Here is a 20807-nt window from a genome sequence, read left to right on the forward strand (position 1 = left end):
GACCAAAGCCGTCTCCGTGCTATAACCCGGTCGGAAGCCGGACTGGAACGGGTCTAGATAGACAGTTTCCTCCAGGTGCCGGGGAGCTGCCATGCAACCATTTCTACAACCTTCGCCACAAAGCGAAGGTTGGAGACTGGACGATAATTACCCAAAATAGCTGGGTCCAGGGAAGGCTTCTTGAGGAGAGGTCTCACCACCGCCTCCTTCAAGGCGGCGGGGAAAACCCCTTCCATCAAAGAAGCATTTATAATCCCCTGGAGCCAGCCTCGTGTCACTTCCTGAGCAGCCAGCACTAACCAGGAAGGGCACGGGTCCAGTAAACATGTAGTTGCATGTAACCTCCCCAGCAACCTGTCCATGTCCTCGGGAGCCACAGAATCGAACTCATCCCAAATAACCTCAACAAGACGTGTCTCTGTCATCTCAGCTGGATCCTCGCAATCTTGGTCCAAACTATCCCGAAGTTGAACGATTTTATCGTATAGATAACCGTTAAACTCCTCAGCTCATCCCTGTAAGGGGTCATCCCGTCCCTCTTGATGGAGGAGGGAACAGGTCACCCGAAACAGGGCGGCCGGGCAGTTATCTGCCGATGCAATGAGGGTGGAAACATAAGAATGTTTCACCTCCCTCAATGCCACTAGGTAGGTCTTAGTAAAAGACCTCACTAGTGTCCGATCAGCCTCGGAACGGCTAGACCTCCAAATACTCTCTAGGCGTCTTCTCCCATTAGGATTCCTAGACCCGCCTCATAGTTATTGTTATTGAGCCAGATATCATCTATTCCAGGGGTGTCCAAAGTTTTTTGAGTGAGGGCCAAATACAGAAAAATAAGCAAAGGCCCGGGCCACGGGGGGGGGGGGGCTAAATTTTTTGTACCAGTTCTGTGGGCGTGGCTTATTTTGGGGTGTGGCTTGGTGGTCATGTGACTGGTGGGCGTGGCTAACTCCTCATGTGACTGAGTGGATGTGGCTATGGGCATAGAAACTACTCAGAGGGCTAAAAAAAGTAATTTTTGACCAGTCCTCACACTTATGACCATCCTCACATTTATGCCCATTGCAGCATTTTTAACAACCATATCACTCATTTCACAACTGCTTCTCTTCACCACGGTTACAAGATAGGGTGCAAAATGTAAAGATAATTGTAGGTGTGAGGACCAGTCAAAAGTGTGAGGACAGGTCAAAAATAACTTTTTCAGCCCTCTGAGTAGTCCCTATGCACAAAATGCTGCAACAGGCATAAATGATGACCGGTCATAAGTGTGAGGACTGGTCAAAAGTGCGATATAGTTTTTGTCTGGAGACATTCTGCACACTTCCCCCCACCAACGCTGTTTGGCCCCTCGCCGCCCTCACCTGTTTCTCGATGCCGGTCTTCTTCTTTTCCGCCAGGGGAGTCCCAGCTGCTTTCTATCAGTCTGCAGGGTGCAAAACTGTCACGCTGGGAGATCCTGCAGCATGCAAAGAAGCCCCCAAGGGTCCCTCGGTTTGGGCACAGGTTTGGGAGCAGAGCCCCCAAAGGGCTTTGAAGCTGCTCCGAGGGGCAGCTGGGGCCCATGTACAGAGTGCACACAATAGCCTCAAGCCACAAGAGTTTTGCAGCCAGCCAGTCCTTCTCAGAGGCAGACAAAATGAAACAGAAACAAGCCAAGCGGGTGAGAGACACCTTCAAAGGCAAACAAACCAAAAAACTTCCCTTTTGGGAAGAGGCAGCGCTGTGCTAGGAAGGCCGGCTGTTCTCCCCTCCGAGGGCCTTGTGGGTCAGCCAGGAGGCTTTGGCCCCTTGGAGGAACGACCCTGGCAATGCCCCATGGGGCACAGGGCCACCAGCCAAGCTGCCTTGGGCCCAAAAGACTCTTTGCAGGAAGGGCTTCATCCCCTTGGGCATCCCGGCATCCCAGGATGTTGCCATCTTCCCAGCTGTGGCAACACTGCGGGGGTGGGGTGGGGTGGGGTGGGTCTCTTCGCCTCTCCCAGAGCCTCCTTGGTCACTCAGCTTCCCGGACAAGGCCCCAACTCAGCTGCGCCCCCCCTCACCAGGCGTCGAGGGATTCCCACCAACTGAGCTGCATCGCCGGGGGAGGGGTGGAGGCGGTGGCTGGAGAGGGACAACCCGCCTTCGCCGCCCCCCACCCAGAGGTTCTCCGGGGAGCAGAAGCGTCCCGTTCCCACCGGGACCCTGGGCAGCCTGGCAGCGGGGCCCACTCAGCAGCTCAACCCTCCCATCCTCCTCCGCTCCGCTCCCCCGCCCGTCCAGCCCTGCTCTGCCGACCCGCCCGGAGAGCCTACCTGCACGGCGCCGCGAGCCGAGGGCGCCCGGAGCAGCGCCGGAAGCTCTGCCGCCCGCCCGCCTCCTCCTCTGTCTGGTGGGCCGGGCTGGAGCCCGGGCGCCCCCTACAGCCCAGTGGCGGAATGGCCGGCCTGCAGCCCCGGGTGGGCGGGGGTAGCCTCAGCGGAGCCTCCCCGCATCTGCAACCGGGCGAGCGGCGGCTTCCTTGGGGGCCAGGACGGGGGCCGCACCCCACTGTCCACCGAGAATTTGCTGCGGGCCAATAAAAACTGACCCGTGGGCCGCAGTTGGCCCGCGGGCCGTAGTTTGGACACCCCTGATCTATTCAATATCTATGCATTTGGTTTTTCTTGCCTAAGTGTAAAACCTTATTTTTCTCACCACTAAATTGCATTTTGTTGGATAGGGCCCAGTGTTCAAGTCTGTCAAGATCATACTGCATCTTCAGCCTATTTTCTAAAGTGTTGGCTATTTCCTCCAGCTTGGTATTCTTTAAAGAGTTAGTTTCTTACCAGATGTCAAGATAATTTAAGTCACTCGTTATCACTATTTCACTTGAAAACTGAGTCATTTGCAGCCATAAGATTTTATTTCTATCTTCTACCTGCTTATACAATTCATAATAAATTCCTACAACATTTATGTGACACTAATTATGCGACACCTTTAAAATACTGGCAAAACATTGAAGTTTCAATTCTCTTCTGCCAGAACCTGAAGCAGTAAGAATGTCTCCAGCTTTGGCAGGATTATCAAAGTATCTTGGATATCATGCACCATTTTACACCAAAAATAGCCGAGAACCTGATGAAATATTGGAGATTTCACTCATAAGCAAAATTCCTTGCTGTTGAAATTGCCTTCCTGTTTGATATTCTTTGTGCAATTGGGAAAGACTTTCCAATCTCTCAATCTGTAACTTAAAAGATATAAATGCTTTTGCCAATAAATGATTCCAATGTCAATTATTCTTTTACAGTATCTGCTCAGGGAACTTTTTAGTGCTCTATCAAACAAGGCCTCTCTAATAGATGAGAGAGAGAGGAGAGGGGGGTGGTGGAATAATATATTTCAAACTAATTAAGTAGCAATTTAACTACATAATGCTACAATGGAGAATGTCAAAATACATAATATCTTCTCACTAATAGTATCATCTTGACCAGAAGTCAAGTATAGATGTGTGATGAACAAAAAATGACTATACTTGGATACATTATGTTTGGAATATTTAATATCCCTACATATTAAGTTGTTAGAATGTCCCTAAATTTAAACAGGGGAACCATTTAAACAGGAGCAGCAAGATTCTTGGTAAATAGGAGACATATCTTCACCATCCCTGAAAATGCCTCAGAACCATACCACTGTTGTCTTAAATTTTGATCTCTGTCTTCAACTAATATATTTAAATATACTTGGAATTTTTTTTTCTTATTTAAAAAGGACAAACAAATTGGGAAAAAATAGAAATATATACAATTGTCCAAGGTACATAGGTAATTTTCATCATCTTGTATAATATTTGGAGGGGGTTGATCTTCTCAAGCTTAAGGAGATCTTAATTCTCTTAGGTCCAACACTGTGCCTGAAAAATAAAACAAGCATGAGCACTGGTTAGAAGTACCTTCCTGTGGTATAATAATTATAATATTTCTTCATGTAGAAAACATTGCCCAAAAAGGTGTTTGTTTGTATACACAATATTTATTTATTTATTTATTTATTTATTTATTTTGTCACAACATCATACAAAAAGATTATATAGCATATAAACATATATATGAGTAAATATTAGGAGGTATGAGCATATATAGGAAGAAGAAAAGAAAAACAATAGGACAGGAACGGTAGGCCTGTTTGTGCGCTTATGCACACCCCTTATGGTCCTCTTAGGAATGGGGTGAGGTCAATAGTAGAAAGTTTTTGGTTAAAGCTTTTAGGATTATGGGAAGAGACCACAGAGTCAGGTAAAGTATTCCAAGCACTGATGATTCTGTTACAGAAGTCATATTTTCTGCAATCTAGATTAAAGCGATTAACATTAAGTTTAAATCTATTGGTTGCCCTTGTATTATTGCAATTAAAGCTGAAGTAGTCTTTGACAGGAAGGACATTACAATAGATGATTCTGTGAGTTAAACTTAGGTCTTGTCGAAGGCGATGGAGTTCCAAGTTCTCTAAGACTAGGATTTCAAGTCTGGTGGGATAAGGTATTTTGTTGTTTTCAGAGGAATGGAGAACTCTTTTTGTAAAATATTTCTGGACACGTTCAATTGTATTGATGTCAGAGATGTGGTGAGGGTTCCAAACAGGCGAGCTGTATTCTAGAATTGGTCTAGCAAATGTTTTATATGCTCTGGTTAGTAGTGTGGTGTTCTTGGAAAAGAAGCTACGCAAAATTAGATTTACAACTCTTAGAGCTTTTTTTGCTATGTAGTTGCAGTGGGCTTTGGCACTTAGATCATTTGACATGAAAACTCCAAGGTCTTTAATGGGATGGGGGTCGTCTGTAAGGTAATGTCCATCTAGTATGTACTTAGTTTTTGGGTTCTTTTTTCCTATATGTAAGACTGAGCATTTGCTGGTTGAAATTTGGAGCTGCCAATTTTTAGACCAAGCGGATAGATGATCAAGGTCATTTTGAATGTGTCGTGTCCCACTCCTCCGCTGACGGCCGGGTCAGGGAAATCCGAATCAGGCTTGCCTCTGCAGCTCTGCCCAAAGTCCTAGCAAAGTCCTCAGAGCAGGCAGGAGACCAGAAAGTGACTTCAGCAAGATAAGTTCGACCTTGCCTGACTCAGAGACTGCCAGAAAGCAGATCCTTTATATAGGCCATGGGGTGTGGCTCCATGACTCAGCACTCATTAAGACCTGCCCCTCCCTTCCTTCTGTTGCCTCCGCCTATCCAGTCTTCTGATGCGAGGGTCACTCCAATCAGCAGCTGTTGGAAATAAACTTTCCTCAGGCTCACATGCTGTGGAGGAGGGGGAGGGGTCTAGCTGCTCCGTTTGCCTGGGCATGGAGCCAGGGCTGGGGCCGGGGGGTGCTCCCTCCTCTGCAGCCTGCTTGGGCATGGAGCCAGGGCTGGGAACGGGAGGTGCCCCCTCCTCTTCAACTTGTCTGGGCATGGAGCCAGGACTGGGGCCGGGAGGCATACATTCCTCCGTGTTTGGGAGCAGATAAGAAGGCCCCGGCTGCTGTGAGAGCGGGCAAGACACAACAGAATGATAGAAGTATTGTCTGTGGTGTTAAATAGTTTGACATCATCAGCAAAGAGAACACAATTACTTGAGATGTGGTCACAAAGATCATTAATGTATAGTATAAAGAGTGTTGGTCCAAGGACGCTGCCTTGAGGAACGCCACTCTTGACAGGAACAGGATTTGATAAAGCATTGCCAATTTTGACCACTTGTTGTCTGTTAGACAGAAAAGCAGATATCCATTTGTGGAGGGGTCCTGAGATGCCATAGGATGTTAGTTTTAGGAGAAGTTTATCGTGTACTACTGAGTCAAAAGCTTGCAGAAGTCTATGTAGATTGCATCTATTGATTTGCCTTGATCGAGATTTGAAGTCCATATGTTTTTGCAGTGGAGAAGTTGTAAGTTACATGATAATTTTTTCCTGAAACCAAATTGTTTGTTGGAGAGTAGGTTGTTAGTTTCTAAGTGTGAGGTAATGGATTGGTTGATGATAGATTCCATGACTTTGCAGGTGACGCAGCAAAGGGAGATCGGTCTGTAGTTTTCGACTAAGCTGGGGTCTCCTTTTTTGAAGATAGGGATGACTGTGGCTAGTGACCAAAGTTTGGGAAGAGAACTGGTAGTGAAAGCTTTATCAAAGATAATACTTAGGGGTTCAGCTATATTAATGGAAAGTTTTTTTAAGAAATATGCACATAGTCCATCGGGTCCAATAGAAAGTGATGGTTTTAAGTTGTGAAGAGCTTTACCAACGTTGTCTTCTGTGAAGTCTATATGAGTTAAATCATCATAGTCTTTGCTGGTTCGTTTGTGGAATGTCGGATATGTGTTATCGGAGTTTACAAAAACTGAGCTAAAAAAAATGTTGAAGAGGTTTGCTTTGACTGTTTCGTCATTGCATTCTTTGTTGTTAGAATCTTTTAGTGGTGGGATGGATCTTGAGTCTTTAAGTTTATTGTTGACAAAATTATAAAAGGCATGATTGGAATTTGTGCGTAGAAGGTTCTCTTCTTGCTTGGTGTGGTAATTTGTACATTCAGTTTTTATTTGGTTGCATATGTTTCTGTAGCGGTTTTTGAAATTTGCAACATAGCCTTTTTTGTTTCTTTTCCAGAGGGATTTTTTTTTTGATTGAAGCTTTTTTATTGATATGGGTAGTTTGTTTTTCTTGGACATGGTAGTCATTCGTGGTACATATAATTTAATGACTCTATTGATTTCAAGTAGGAAGACTCTATAGTGGTCATCAGCGGTTATGCAGGTTGCAAACAGATTTTGCCAGTCCAGAAATGAAAGATCGTTGTTTATGAGGTCGAATTGGCTTTTTGAAGTTGTAGTTGGGAGTTCTGTTGTTATGACGATTTAAGTATGGACGATATTGAGACGAAAATCTATCATGCAGTGGTCACTGTTGGAAAAAGGTTCTTTAATTTGTAGTCCGTAAATTGAGTTTGGATTGTTGCAGAAGATGAGGTCAAGGCAGTTGTTGAGTCTTGTATTGTTAGTTACAAGTTGTTCAAGACCTAGGTTTGTAACAGCGTTGTATAGTGTAGTATGGATTGGGTCAGTTGAACATTCATTAGTTGTCCAGTTAATGAGAGGTAGATTTAGGTCACCCAGGAAGATGAGAGGATATGGGCAAGAGGTAGCCCATGTTAGCATTGAGGTTAGCATATTTGCATGGGTAATGTCATAGTCAGGGGCTCTGTAGCATAGTAAGAATCGAAGAGTAGTGTCAAGGGATAGGTCGCATACTATAGTTTCAGGAAGAGAGAGTTTATGTGCTACTTGGATATTTTTTAGATTCAGTGACTTTTTGTAAAAGATAGCCACTCCACCACCTCTTCGGTTTTCCCGATCTGATCGATAGACTTGATATTCTTTGTTTGAGATAATGGAGTCAGGAAGGGATGAATTCAGCCATGTTTCACAAACAAAAATGATATCAAATGTGCCACTGTTTAATAAGAGGATAAATCCAGGTAATTTGTTGACTATGCTTCTTGCATTTATCAATTTGCATTTGAGATCTGAAGTGATTGGTGTTGAAGAGGTAAGGGGCGTGCATACCTAGTTTTGGATGTTAGTAGGTTGGGGGTTGTGTACAATAGATGGTTGTATAGATGGTTGGATGGTAGTTTGGTTGTTTGGATGGCTGGTTGTTTGGATGGCTGGTTGGGTGGATTGTTGGGTGGCTGGTTGGATGGCTGTTTGGATGGCTGATTGGACACAAAATCCTCTAAATTACTACAAACAAACAGTCCCTCAAAACTACAGATCTAGTAGTTGATAAACCCATCCTATACCAATTTGGAATCAGTTTCCAATCTGAAGATCCTGGCTCTTTCTGAGCAGTTTGGGACCAAAGTAGTCAAAAGACCATTGCCCTGTTATCTGAAAGAGTAAACTAGTAGCCACGCAAGACACAGTCGGTTGTGGAAACACTTCAGTCATGTAACTTCTTTCACATAAACTTTTTCCTCTGCTATGCTTTTGACAGCATTATTTCATCAAGCTTTCAATGATTTTAGGATCATTTTCTGGTTTTATTGTTGTAAATACTCCAACTCCAGTTCTTAGCCTATGGTTAAAATTGTATTTGCTTCACATATATACCGGTATTTATTTATATCAGGATGACTAACTATTAGGTGGAAAACAATGATGAGAGCAACAACAATAACAATGAGGAGATGATAAATTTTAATCGCTAGTTCACAAGAGGTTTTTGTGGCAAATTGGTATTATTTTCCTGATCTGAACAAGGATCCTATTCTCACTAATCTTTGAATACTCCCTCTGTTTTGGAATCGGTGGATGAATTATACACGTATGCCTTCTCATTATGGTTTATTGTGGTTGGAATTCATCACCAATTCATTAAGAATTGTAGCATGTTGAACTTGAAAGAGATGCATAAATAGATAATATTGTAATCTACATTTGAATGGGAGGATAATCATTTGTTACGTCCAATGCAAATATAATACGAAATAAAAGAAAGTCAGATAAAATATCATCTAAGTGATTACCATTGTCTCTGAAGGGCTATGGATTAAAATTGATTCGGCCTTCATTAGAAGGATTACTCAAGGACTGTTGAGTTGATAAATTTAAAATGAAAAACGCATATTTAAGGTGAGCCAAGGCAACCAAAAATAAAACATTGACCCAGTTTCTGGAAAAAAAAAGAATGGACATATCCATGCTCAGTTGATCTACTCTTATCTATTAAAAATATATCTTTTTTATCCCACTTGTCAGTTTCAATGAATGAATATATATTATCATCCCCAAAGGCTTTTTCAGGAGAGAAAAATGTCTCCTTTGTCATAGTCCTGATAATACCATGCAAATGATAAGCTACAACTGAAAAGAAATGTCTTTTCAAATGTGCATGAAAGACTGTTTTTGTTACATGTGCTGAAATGATACAGATTATAATAGCAACTTAGAGTTCATCCTGATTATTCAACAGATCAATTTGACTGTCATTAGGGAGTTTGGTAATTCCCTTTCTCCTTTTCGACTGAGTTATAAAAAGTGACCCACAACTGTTCAGCTGACATCCCTAAAAATAGAAGCAGGCTTCTGTTTTGTCTCATGAGCTACCATTACGCCTTCAGGGGTTTTGTGAAATCTACATTGGCAAGAAAGAGTCAACTCCTCCTTCCTGGAAGAGGGGAGAACTAGAGCTGCAGTAAATTGCCCTAAATTTCAGGAAGGCTAGGCAAACAGCATCCTTAAGGCATACCAACTTTCAGCTGCTCCCTTTTCATGGCTTGGCAGAGCCGGAGTGGAAACTACTATAAATACCCTTCCACTGAAAATCAGCTGCTACTGAGATGGATTCCATAAGGAATACTAATTTGGGCAAGGCTGAAAGGGTTTGTGGTATCTGTGACTACTCTCCTAAGAAAGAGAATAAGAAATTCATATTCATATGAATCATGGCAGGATAGCAATAGCACTAAGATTATATACTACCCCATAATGCTTTACAACCACTATGAGCAGTTTACAATATCAGCATATTGCCCTTCACAATCTGGATCCTTATTTTATCGACCTCAAAAGGATGGAAGGATGGGTCAACCTTGAGCTAGTCAGGATCGAACTCCTGGCAGAAGGCAGAATTAGCCTGCAATACTACATTTTAACTACGGAACCACCATGGCACCTACAAAATGCATCAAGCTTCAGGCATACAACCATACAAGTGTATGTCTACTCCTAGTAGGTATATTGACTCTTCTCAATAAAGAACAGGGATTCTCAGTCATGTAGGGGATTGAGTTGAAAAGGTAACCCTTTTCAAACATCTGGTTTCATGTGTGGGGATCACTACATATGGCAAATGAGACTCATTGATGTTTGCACTAGGAGTTACCAACCATCTTGCATTTTCCACACACAGAACAAAATGTTGTGGTTCGCCAGCAGCCTGAGGACCTGGTAACGGAGTCAGACAGCAATGAAGCTGAGGTGAGGCCAGGGCCATCGGGAAGTGAGGTGGAGACTCCAGAGCCTCCAGAGACTGATAGTAGTGAGGCAGAGGAACAGGAGGACCCTGTTCCTAATACACGCATGAGAAGAGATGCCAGAAGGCAAGAGCAGCTGCCAGAAGGCAAGAGCAGCTCAAGCAAAAAGGACAACTTGGGAGTAGGGCCAAGAGATGATTGGCCCCTCCCATAAGGCTTAAAACAGACCAGTAACGGTGTTTGGACTTTGCCGGAAAACATTGGTAGCTTTATCTTCTGCTTCATCTACTTCTTGCATTTATTTTTGTGACTTCTGAACATTTGCCAAGAAAGGCCTTTGGCAGTTTGCCTAATTGGACCAAGTTTTGCAATAGGACTGAGGAATTTGTGTTGGGAGGAATTTGTTTTAATTTGAGTTGAACAACTCTGGGAATGAAGTAATTCTCAGGTGTTCAAATAAAGTTTGTTTTTTCATGGACTGAGTTTCCTACTACATACTTGGGCCTGGGTCACAACACAAAAGTCTGTAGAAAAGCTAATCTTGTTTCATGTAAGAGATATGAATAAAGTAGATGACTCTGTTTAAGGGCCAACTTTCCCGCATATTTTGGTTTTACTGGCTGCTTGATTGGAAAGTGTGGTCGAAAATACTACATATTTATATATTATTTTGATCTAAAATATCCAAACAGGACTTAGTGATATTGGCACATGGCTGTGAGGAATCCAAGGCTGTAAACTCTACCAGATGTGTGATTTTTGCCATATTAACTCTACAGTAATGGCAATTCATTACATTCATATAGTTGGAGAAAATGTTTGGTGTTTTTTTGTAAGGTATATCAATGGATTATCAATGAGCTGGTCTTCTGATAGATTATTCCAAATAGAAAATGATTGTTTAACAGATGCAGCTGAAATAGCTGATTTGCTAGAAAGAACGTTTTAGATTAAATTGCTTAATGAGAAAGAAATCAAACTATTAGAGAACCAACTTTCCCTAAATGAACGATGGCTTCATTAAATCAAACATCTAATTTAACAAAATTGAGCTCTGTAAATACTCTGTAGCCTTTCAAGCAAATATGAAGGATAGAAGAAAAGAGTTTTCCAATGTAACTTATAATGTAGCGTATAGACATTTTTAAAAAATTAAGGTTAAAGGACGATTTCATTGCCAAATAATGTTTCCAAAAGAAGAGAGTTGGTTTTTTTTGTAATTTGAGGCAGGGGTGGGATCTGCAGCAGTGGTAGGTTCAAAAAATGTTATTACCAATGGCTTATGGGCGTGGCATGGCTTAGTGGGCGTGGCTTGGTGGGCGTGGCAGGGAAGGATACTGTAAAATCTCCATTCTGTCCCCAGTCCGGGGGAAGGTTACTGCAAAATCCTCATTTCCTCCTGAATAGCTGGGACTTGGGAGGCAGAGAATAGATGGGGGTGGGACCAGTCAGAATTTTTACTACCAGTTCTCCGAACTACTCAAAATTTCTGCTATCGGTTCTCCAGAACTTGTCAGAACCTGCTGAAACCCACCTTTGACCTGCAGGCAAAAAAGATCCAGCAGACCCTTCAGTCTTTTTTTTTTAAATAATCTAGTTTGGGGTCTGCTGCATTGTCAGTGAATATTTATTTACTTTATTTACTTATTAAATTTATATTGCTGTTGCAGCAATTCTGGATGGCTGTGTTGTGCCTCGCTCGCCCCCCCTCGCCGCAGCCGGGCCCTTCTCATCTCCTGCCAGACACTGATAGTACAGGAGAATGTCCTGGCATGCCTCCAGCCCCCAGTGGCACCATGCCCGGACAGTCTGAGCAAGATGAATGGCCTGACATGCCTCCAGCCCCCAGTCCTGGCACCATGCCCAGTTAAACGGAGCAACTAAACCCCTCCCCCACAGCATGTGAACCTGAGGACTATGAAGCCAGTCATGAGATGGTATTACCAACAGCTGGAGGCTGGAGAGATCCACGCTTCCGGAGAATGGAGAGGCGATGTCAGCAAAAGGAAGGGAGGGGCAGGCCTGGATAAGTGCTGAGTCATGGAGCCACACCCCATGGCCTATATAAAGGATCTGCTTTCTGGCATTCTCTGAGTCAGGCAAAGTCTAATCTGGATTGCTGAAGTCACACCTTGGATTCCTGCCTGCCCTGAGGACTCTGGCAGAGCTGCAGAGGCACACTTGATATGGACTTCCCGACCCGGCCGTCAGAGGAGGAGTGGGACATGACAGGCTGTGATAAAACACACAAAAACAATTAAAAATTAAGAAAGATTAAATAAAGGCTGAAAACCAACAGGATGGGTGACATGGGGGTAGGGCTTTCTTTCTATACCATCAGCCGTCTATAGCATAGAGTGGACCCCAGGCCATGCAGCAAAGCCAAATTTTAAGGTTCTCCCAGAGGGCCAGAGGTGTAGAAGGCAGGCCTCACCTCCAGCAGGAGAATATTTCTAAGGGTGAGGACCCCCAGCAGAAAAGGTTCTTCTTCTGGTCCTTCAACTGAAATTATTTGGCAGATGAGAGTAAAGTAGGCCTATTTTGCTGGAGTGAAAGGGATGGGCCAATCTGGTTGACTAGGCTAGATGACTCCTTAAATAAATCTATGTATCAGGGTTCTCTTAACTGATATTAGGACTGGAACAGTGGTGGGTTTCAAAAATTTTTACTACTGGTTCTTGGTGGGTGTAGCATGGCTTGGTGGGCGTGGCAGGAGAAAGATACTGTAAAATCTCCATTCCCATCCCACTCCAGGGGAAGGATACTGTAAAATCTCCATTCTCTCCCCAAGCCAGGGGAAGGTTACTGCAAAATCCCCATTTCCTCCCGATCAGTTGGGACTCGGGAGGCAGAGAATAGGTGGGGGTGGGGCCAGTCAGCATTTTTACTACTGGTTCTCCAAACTACTCAAAATTTCCGCTACCGGTTCTCCAGAACTAGCCAGAACCTGTTGAAACCCACCTCTGGACTGGAAGATATGCAGACAGGATTGAAGGAAACAGGTCCCTGATAAGAAGAGTTATAGCAAAAATTATAGCAGTTGTTAAGAGATCATCCCAGTGATGTCACAATTAAAAAAACCCAAGTTTTGTTTATATTAAAATTCTGTTTAATCTTTGCATTATTTTCTTCTACCTCTTGGTGCAAAGGCCTCCTACTTCTGGGTGGAAAGAAGGATTCCAATTTGTTCCATGTTAAGGTAACAGATTAGTCAGGTTTTCAGGTGGTTCACTTCTCACCAAAAATATCTCTCAAATAGGCATTTGCTTAGGATGGTTCAATGGGTCGGGATAGAGCAATAGGCAATAGCAGACTGGGATGTTTTAAAGTCAGCTCACAGTTACTGAAACTTTTCCAACGTTGATGGACTTGTTATCATGTGTTCAGGAATAAATGAATTGTATTTGCCAATGAGAACCTTACAGGAGCATAATTAGGCTGTAACTGTACTCACTAGATACCCAGTTCCAATAATTGTGTGTTATCTACTACCATGTTTCGTTTGCATTGGCTTCCATTTCGCAAATGTGGATTCCATGAAATAAAACACATTCAAAATGCTGCCAAGAAAACAACATTAGTGAATTTGTGTATTCATCAATAGTCAAGCTTGACCTGCAGGAGAAATTACATTTTAGTATCTTGGATTGTTTCCCCCTGATTCTTATTATAAGTAGCCACAGACCTAATCACACTTATTTATATATAATATAACCATATACTATTACTCTTTTCCCCATTCAAACAACAAGACATTAGTAATTGTACACTATTTTATTTCTTGAATGTGTCTACCCCATGTTAGTTCTATAGAAATAAAGCATGGCTGGAATCCTTTGCCACCCATTACTAGTGTCGCTTTCAAAAGGTCAATGTCTTAGAAATACATCTATGTGTTAAACTTGCAACAAAACAGTTTTAAGGCCTAGCTATGTCCATAGAAAGTGCATTTGTGTCTCTATGAGCATATAGGGAATGGATGGAAGCATGCCTATTTTCATTTATGAAATGCTGTATAACATTCTGTCAGTGATTGTTCAGAGATTTATAGCCCCATTTGATTCTGTACAGATCAACTATATCAAATGGATTATAGGACAACATCATAAATCTGTCTTTATGGAGCTTGTTGGGTAGATAAATCTAGACTTATATTTGTCATACTAATATGCATTTTAGGTCATACTTGAAGGAATATTGATCCCTTTTTTGGTCATAATCTACCTCCCAATATCATTACTTGATCTTGTATTACATCTAAATTAGAGAACAGATTAATTCAAACTGACAAAGCATTAAAAAGACAGATGTTTCCAACCAGTAAGAAAGAATAATGTAATAAACAGGGGTGTATATAACATTGCTTTGATGTTATTGAAAAAAGGAAACACTAATACTGTTTTATGGTCTTGTTTCCCAAACTCTACCAATTCTCAAACACACGTATATGAGAAGGCTGGCTGAAAACTTTCCCTCTTTGAGAGAAACATGTAATGGGCATAAGATCACAAGGCTTCTCTGTGGTAATTCCCATTCTATAGAACATTCTTCCTTCAGAAGAACTTGTAACTCTTATTGTGTTGAACTCCAGAGACAATATAAATCAGTCTGACTTCTATAAATGTTTTGCCCCAGGTGATCCTATGTGGGGACTTATTTTGATTTCACTCTTTTGTTTCTAATGAGGGTTTTTGTGTATGTGTGTGTGATGCTTGTGTGCATAATTTTTCCTCCCCTCTTCTCCTCTTCTTGTTTTGGATTACATTTGTCATTGTACAGAGCCCTCCTATCCAAAAATATCTTCAGGTTTGCGTGGTTACAAATACTATTGAGTGGCTGGCTGGCTAGCTGGCTGGTTGACTGGCTAGCTGGCTGGCTGGCTGGATAATGTTTGGGAAATGTGCCGTACCTTCCTGTGCATTTCTGTTTACTATTCATCAGTAGATCCACTGAGGTTAAGTGATTCATTCCCTTGTAAGTAGAGCTAGGATTATAGTTATTAAATCTAAGGCAACTTAGTCTTAGATTATTATATTTAGAGCTGCTACTCAAGTTATTGATGTAAGATCATAGTAATATATCTTCTGCAAATCAAACAGCTTTTATCTGGTATTTCATTACTATGACTAAAAGCTTTTTTGGAACATTTTTCCTTTAAAAAAGTTCTGCCTTGGACATTTTCTCACTGGAATTCAACTTGTGTGTTGCTATACTATGTATACTAAGGTACTAATTATAGTAATGTGTTCTAAATTCCTACCCTTTCTGTACTCAACACTCTTGGACTGCTATGGGTTAGATTTTGAATATACTATATTTGACTTAAACTATATTTAACTAACCTTATTCTTTCATACTACTCAGTTGAAAGTGTAAAGGATTTGCAAGTTCTAGTAATAGAAGTCAAGGAGCATAGTGAAAAAAATAGGACTAACAGTAAATATAAAAAATGCCAAACTAATGACAATATATACAACTATCAGTCTTGGAACTAACAATGAAAATATCACAGCCATAAATAGCTTCTGTGTTTTATTATCAACCGTCAACATCAAGGAACAAGCAGTGAAGAAATGTGCTGCAGACAAGCACTTGGTAGAGCTAAGTGGAGGCCTTGGAAAAAATATTCAGATGCAGGGTGGTGTTTATAACAAACAATCAGAATAGTCCAAGCAATGATATTCCTGGTGACACTTTATGGCAGGGGTCTCCAACTTTAGTAACTTTAAGGTTTGTGGACTTCAACTCTGGGAGTTGAAGTCCACAAGCCTTAAAGTTACTAAGGTTGGAGACCCCTGCTTTATGGAAACCAAAGCTGGACTTTAAACAACTATGAGAGAAAGACTATTAATGCTTTTGAAAGGAGTGTGGTGGATAATGTGGTTAGGATGCAAGACTGACAACTGGCAGGGTTGCATTCGACACCTGGTGCTGCCGTGTGATGGAGTGAGCTCCTGTCATTCGTATCAGCTTCTTCCCACCCAGCAGTTTGAAAGCCCAGATAGATTTGATGGGCAACTTAACGGGGACATGAAAGGAGACCCAAACTGGCATCCCTTGGACAACAGTGATGTTATCGGCTAATTCTTTCAACCCAGAAGCACCCTAGTGCTTCCTGGTGAGCAAGTGCTTTTAAACATTGGTGTTAGAGAAGGTTCCATAGAATATCATAGACAGCTAAGAAAACAGACATCAAAAAAAATCAATCACGAGTCCTCATCAAGGCACAAATAAGCAGGCTCGTATTATTCTACTTTGGACACATTATGCAAAAACCTAGGTCTCTAGAGAAGGTTCTAAGGATGGGAAAGGTGGAAGAATAGAGAAGAAGCAGGCAATCAGCAGGAAGGTGGATGAATTGTTACGGAAGCAATGGGTATTCTGTTGAAAGACCTGAAAGATTAAGTCACAGATGCTTGTCATGGAGAAAATCTATATATGTGATGTTAAGAGAATGTGATGTGCTCTAACTTGATGGTATATAATACATTGATATTCTTTCATAATGTTGTTTCAGTAAAAAGAATTGTGTCTCCAATATTTTATTACGTTAGATAAACCTGAATTTTTATTTGAAGCTTCATCTCTGCTTTTAATCAGTCAGACTAATAATGAAAATTTTATATAATATAATCATTCAGTTTAACTGATGTCGTCTTATTTTCTTTTCCCTCTGCTATAACATGATATAATAGATAAATGCCAATTTTATTGAAAATAACTTGAGATTACCACAAGAATATACAAAATAAGTAACTTAAACTTGATCTATTTACAAGTGGAAGTATTGTAAGTTTAGGATTAATGGCCCAACAGCACTACACATAGAAATAGATTATGTTATGATTTGAGTGCACAAGATATTAGAATAGAAAAGCAAAATATAAAGACAGTACATGATAAATAGTATTTATATATAATACATGTTAAGTTTAGTAGAGTTTATTATCGGGTAACTGTCAACACAATTGTAGCCTTTAAAATCTATGTGCATGTCCTCATTTGTACTTATTAAAATTTCCCAATTCAATCTATAGCATGCCCGACTGAGCAATCAATTTATATATTTATGTCACATGGATTTCTTCCTCTTGTAGTCTATTTCTGACTCCTTTCTTAAAATCAAAGATGAGAATTATGGCAAAAGCCATGTTTTGGGCTTATTTATGTACAGGGCAATAAAGAGTACAGGGTATAAAACACACATGAGTTGGGGCAAAGGAATAAAATAAACATAAGCTTGCAAGTTCTGAACATCTACACCAGAATTGTCTACTGGAACCTCTTTGCTTTCATCAAACTGATTAAACAAGAGTTCAGTTACAAGCTCCATTCTTTCATACATGCCTGCAATGTCATGATCCATGTTCAAAAGGGATTAATCTTGCATATCAAAGGAAATATGTTAATTTGGTCATTTGATTCTCCTGGCAAACACCTTTGAGTCACACTAGAAAACAAGTGGCTATCATGATTGCCTTTAGGTAGTCAGATACAGGAACAACTTTCCTGCAGAAGTTGTGAATGCTCCAACACTGGAAATTTTTAAGAAAATGCTGGATAACCATTTGTCTGAAAGGGTGTAAGGTTTTCTGCCTGGGCAGGGGGTTGGACTAGAAGACCTCCAAGGTCCCTTCCAACTCTGTTATTATATATATAAGATACACAAAAGTAAGCAGCTTCTCTAAAAAGTCCATTCTAAACATGTCATTGAATAGAATAGAATAGAATAGAATAGAATAGAATAGAATAGAATAGAATTTGTCTTGGTGCATATGCTCTCAGTGTACATAAAAGAAAAGATACCTTCATCAAGGTACAACACTTAATGATGGTCATAGGGTACAAATTTAACACTTAATGATACAACACTTAATGATAGTCATAGGCTACAAATAAGCAATCAGGAAACAATCAATATCAATATAAATCATAAGGATTACCAGCAACAAAGTTACAGTCATACAGTCATAAGTGGAAGGAGATGGGTGATGGGAATGATGAGAAGATTAATAGTGCAGATTTAGTAAATAGTTTGACATTGTTGAGGGAATTATTTGTTTAGCAGAGTGATGGCATTCGGGAAAAAACTGTTCTTGTGTCTAGTTGTTCTGGTGTGCAATGCTCTATAGCGTTGTTTTGAGGGTAGGAGTTGAAACAGTTTATGTCCTGAATGTGAGGGATCTGTAAATATTTTCATTTTTTGCTTCTCCACGTCATGTCCAACTGTTGAACATAGTGTGCTGTTTGCTTACATGTAGTCAGTAAAAATACACAAGAAAATGTATCGGATTGTTCATCACAATCTATATGTTGTACCTTCCATAGGTTTGGAATTATCCTCAGTGGATATGATACTATTGAAAACAATAACAAAATCATATTTATTTAATTCCTATATATGATTAGTATTTGCATACTATAAGTAGAATAAAAAAGCATTCCGAACACAGCAGCTTTCTTTTGGTGAGGGGAATCAGGCATTTAATGTGCCAATAAATCTTCTGAAGCTGCAGGCTAGCAGCTTACATAATTTATTTAAACTGAAAGCAAAAATGCTTAATTTCATATTCATGGTGATGTTTTTACACACAGCTTACTATGTCTTAGATAGCATTATTTTTTATCTAGAAATTCATATTAAGCATAATCAATCTTAGAATTGATTATTTTTCAAGTAATTTGGGCATCTTTGTGGGTCTGCCCTTGAATAATTTCTGGAAGCTTCAACTGGCGCAGAATGCAGCACCTCAGGTAGAGCTCTATGTCCCTAGAACAGCACACAAACTACATTGGTGCCAGTTTGCTTCCTGGTACAAATCAAGACACTGGTTTTGAGCCTTAGAGCCCATCATGACATGGGGGCAGGTTATTTTAGGGACTGTGTTTTCCCAATTACATCTGCCTGTCCCATTAGATTCAATAGAGTAGGTATATTGCAAGTCCCCTCTGCTAAAGAGCTACATCTGTCAAGGCCCCAGTGACAGATCCTTTTCTCCCATGGGAAAATAATATTCTTATGGAATATTATTTTCATCCCACTATGTTAGGCTGACCCCATCCTTGTTTACTTTTTGCAGATCTCTTGGCTATGTTAGCAGGCTTGGGTTCTCCAAAGCAATGGTGAGTTCTCGAAATGACTCCACTTTTACTCTTTGTCACTCTCTCGTGTCTTTTTTATCATAATATTAATTTTTATGATAGACAGACAAACAGACAATAGATACAGATGTCTCAATCTCAATCCAGAGAGATACAGATGTACATCAAGATATATATTTTATTGTGCACCCCAGTCACATTTTGTGAGATAGACAGCTGTGATGAATGAATGAATAAATGAGTAAATACACTAAAAATTATGAACCACTACTACTAATATATGAATAGCTGTCTGCGGGGCCAATTAAGGTGCCCAGTTTTGGGAACAGAGCCAAGACAGAGAACAGAGCCCTATTCTATTGATTTTACGTTTTTCTTCATTTAGGATAACTGGAAACATTGTTCCACTTTAGCACTACACAATTAAGTATTTTGAAAATGATCTACATCAACCTAGCCAGAAGGCAAGAGAGTTGGATGAGTTGGATGTGGCGGATACTGTTTTTAGGTCAGTGTATCTAATCTGTAGAAAAGGATAGCTTTTCTAATTAGCAACTGAGATATAATTCATATTTAAGAATTCATTTTATGTCCTGAACCCGAGCTTTGCCATCAAAGGCAGCTTGCAAGGTTAAGCCCTGAGGAAATTCGAAAGAAATTAAGCCTTCAATATGTTTTTATTTAACACCTAAACATAGTTAAGATAGCCATATAGTATAACTTATCAATAAATGAGAATATTTGTAGCTCAGGGTTGAAATCTCCAAAGACCTATGCAAGGGTCCTCTTTGTAGACTTTAGTTCAGCATTCAATATCATCATTCCAGACATTCTTCTAACTAAGCTAAACCAGTTAGCGATACCTGAACACACTTGTAAGTGGATCATAAGCTTCCTAACAAACAGGAAGCAGCAGGTGAAGCTAAACATAATCACATCTGATACCTTTTTTTAAAATTTGCATTTATATCCCGCCCTTCTCCGAAGACTCAGGGTGGCTTACACTATGTTAAGCAATAGTCTTCATCCATTTGTATATTATATACAAAGTCAACTTATTGCCCCCAACAATCTGGGTCCTCATTTTACCTACCTTATAAAGGATGGAAGGCTGAGTCAACCTTGGGCCTGGTGGGACTTGAACCTGCAGTAATTGCAAGCAGCTGTATTAATAACAGACTGTCTTAGAGTCTGAGCCACCAGAGGCCCTTGTACAATTAGCACAGCCCCCCAAGACTGTGTGCTCTCCCCACTTCTCTTCTCTCTGTATACCAATGATAGCATCTCTAATAATCCATTTGTTAAACTACTGAAGTTCGCAGATGACACAACAGTGATCGGTCTCATTCGAGACAATGATGAATCCGCATACAGAAGGGAGGTTGAACAACTAGCCTAGTGGTGTGATCGGAACAATCTGGAACTGAACACACTCAAAACCGTAGAAATGGTGGTAGACTTTAGGAGAAACCCTTCCATACTTCCACCTCTTACAGTAATAGACAACACAGTATCAACAGTAGAGACCTTCAAATTTCTAGGTTCTATCATATCGCAAGATATAAAATGGACAGCTAACATCAAAAACGTCATCAGAAAAGCCCAACAAAGAATGTTCTTTCTGCGCCAACTCAGAAAGCTCAAACTGCCCAAGGAGCTGCTGATCCAGTTCTACAAATGAATTATTGAGTCTGTCATCTGCACCTCTATAACTGTCTG

This window comes from Ahaetulla prasina, chromosome 1 (genome assembly GCF_028640845.1).
Source record: "Ahaetulla prasina isolate Xishuangbanna chromosome 1, ASM2864084v1, whole genome shotgun sequence".
In the NCBI taxonomy this organism is placed as follows: domain Eukaryota; kingdom Metazoa; phylum Chordata; class Lepidosauria; order Squamata; family Colubridae; genus Ahaetulla; species Ahaetulla prasina.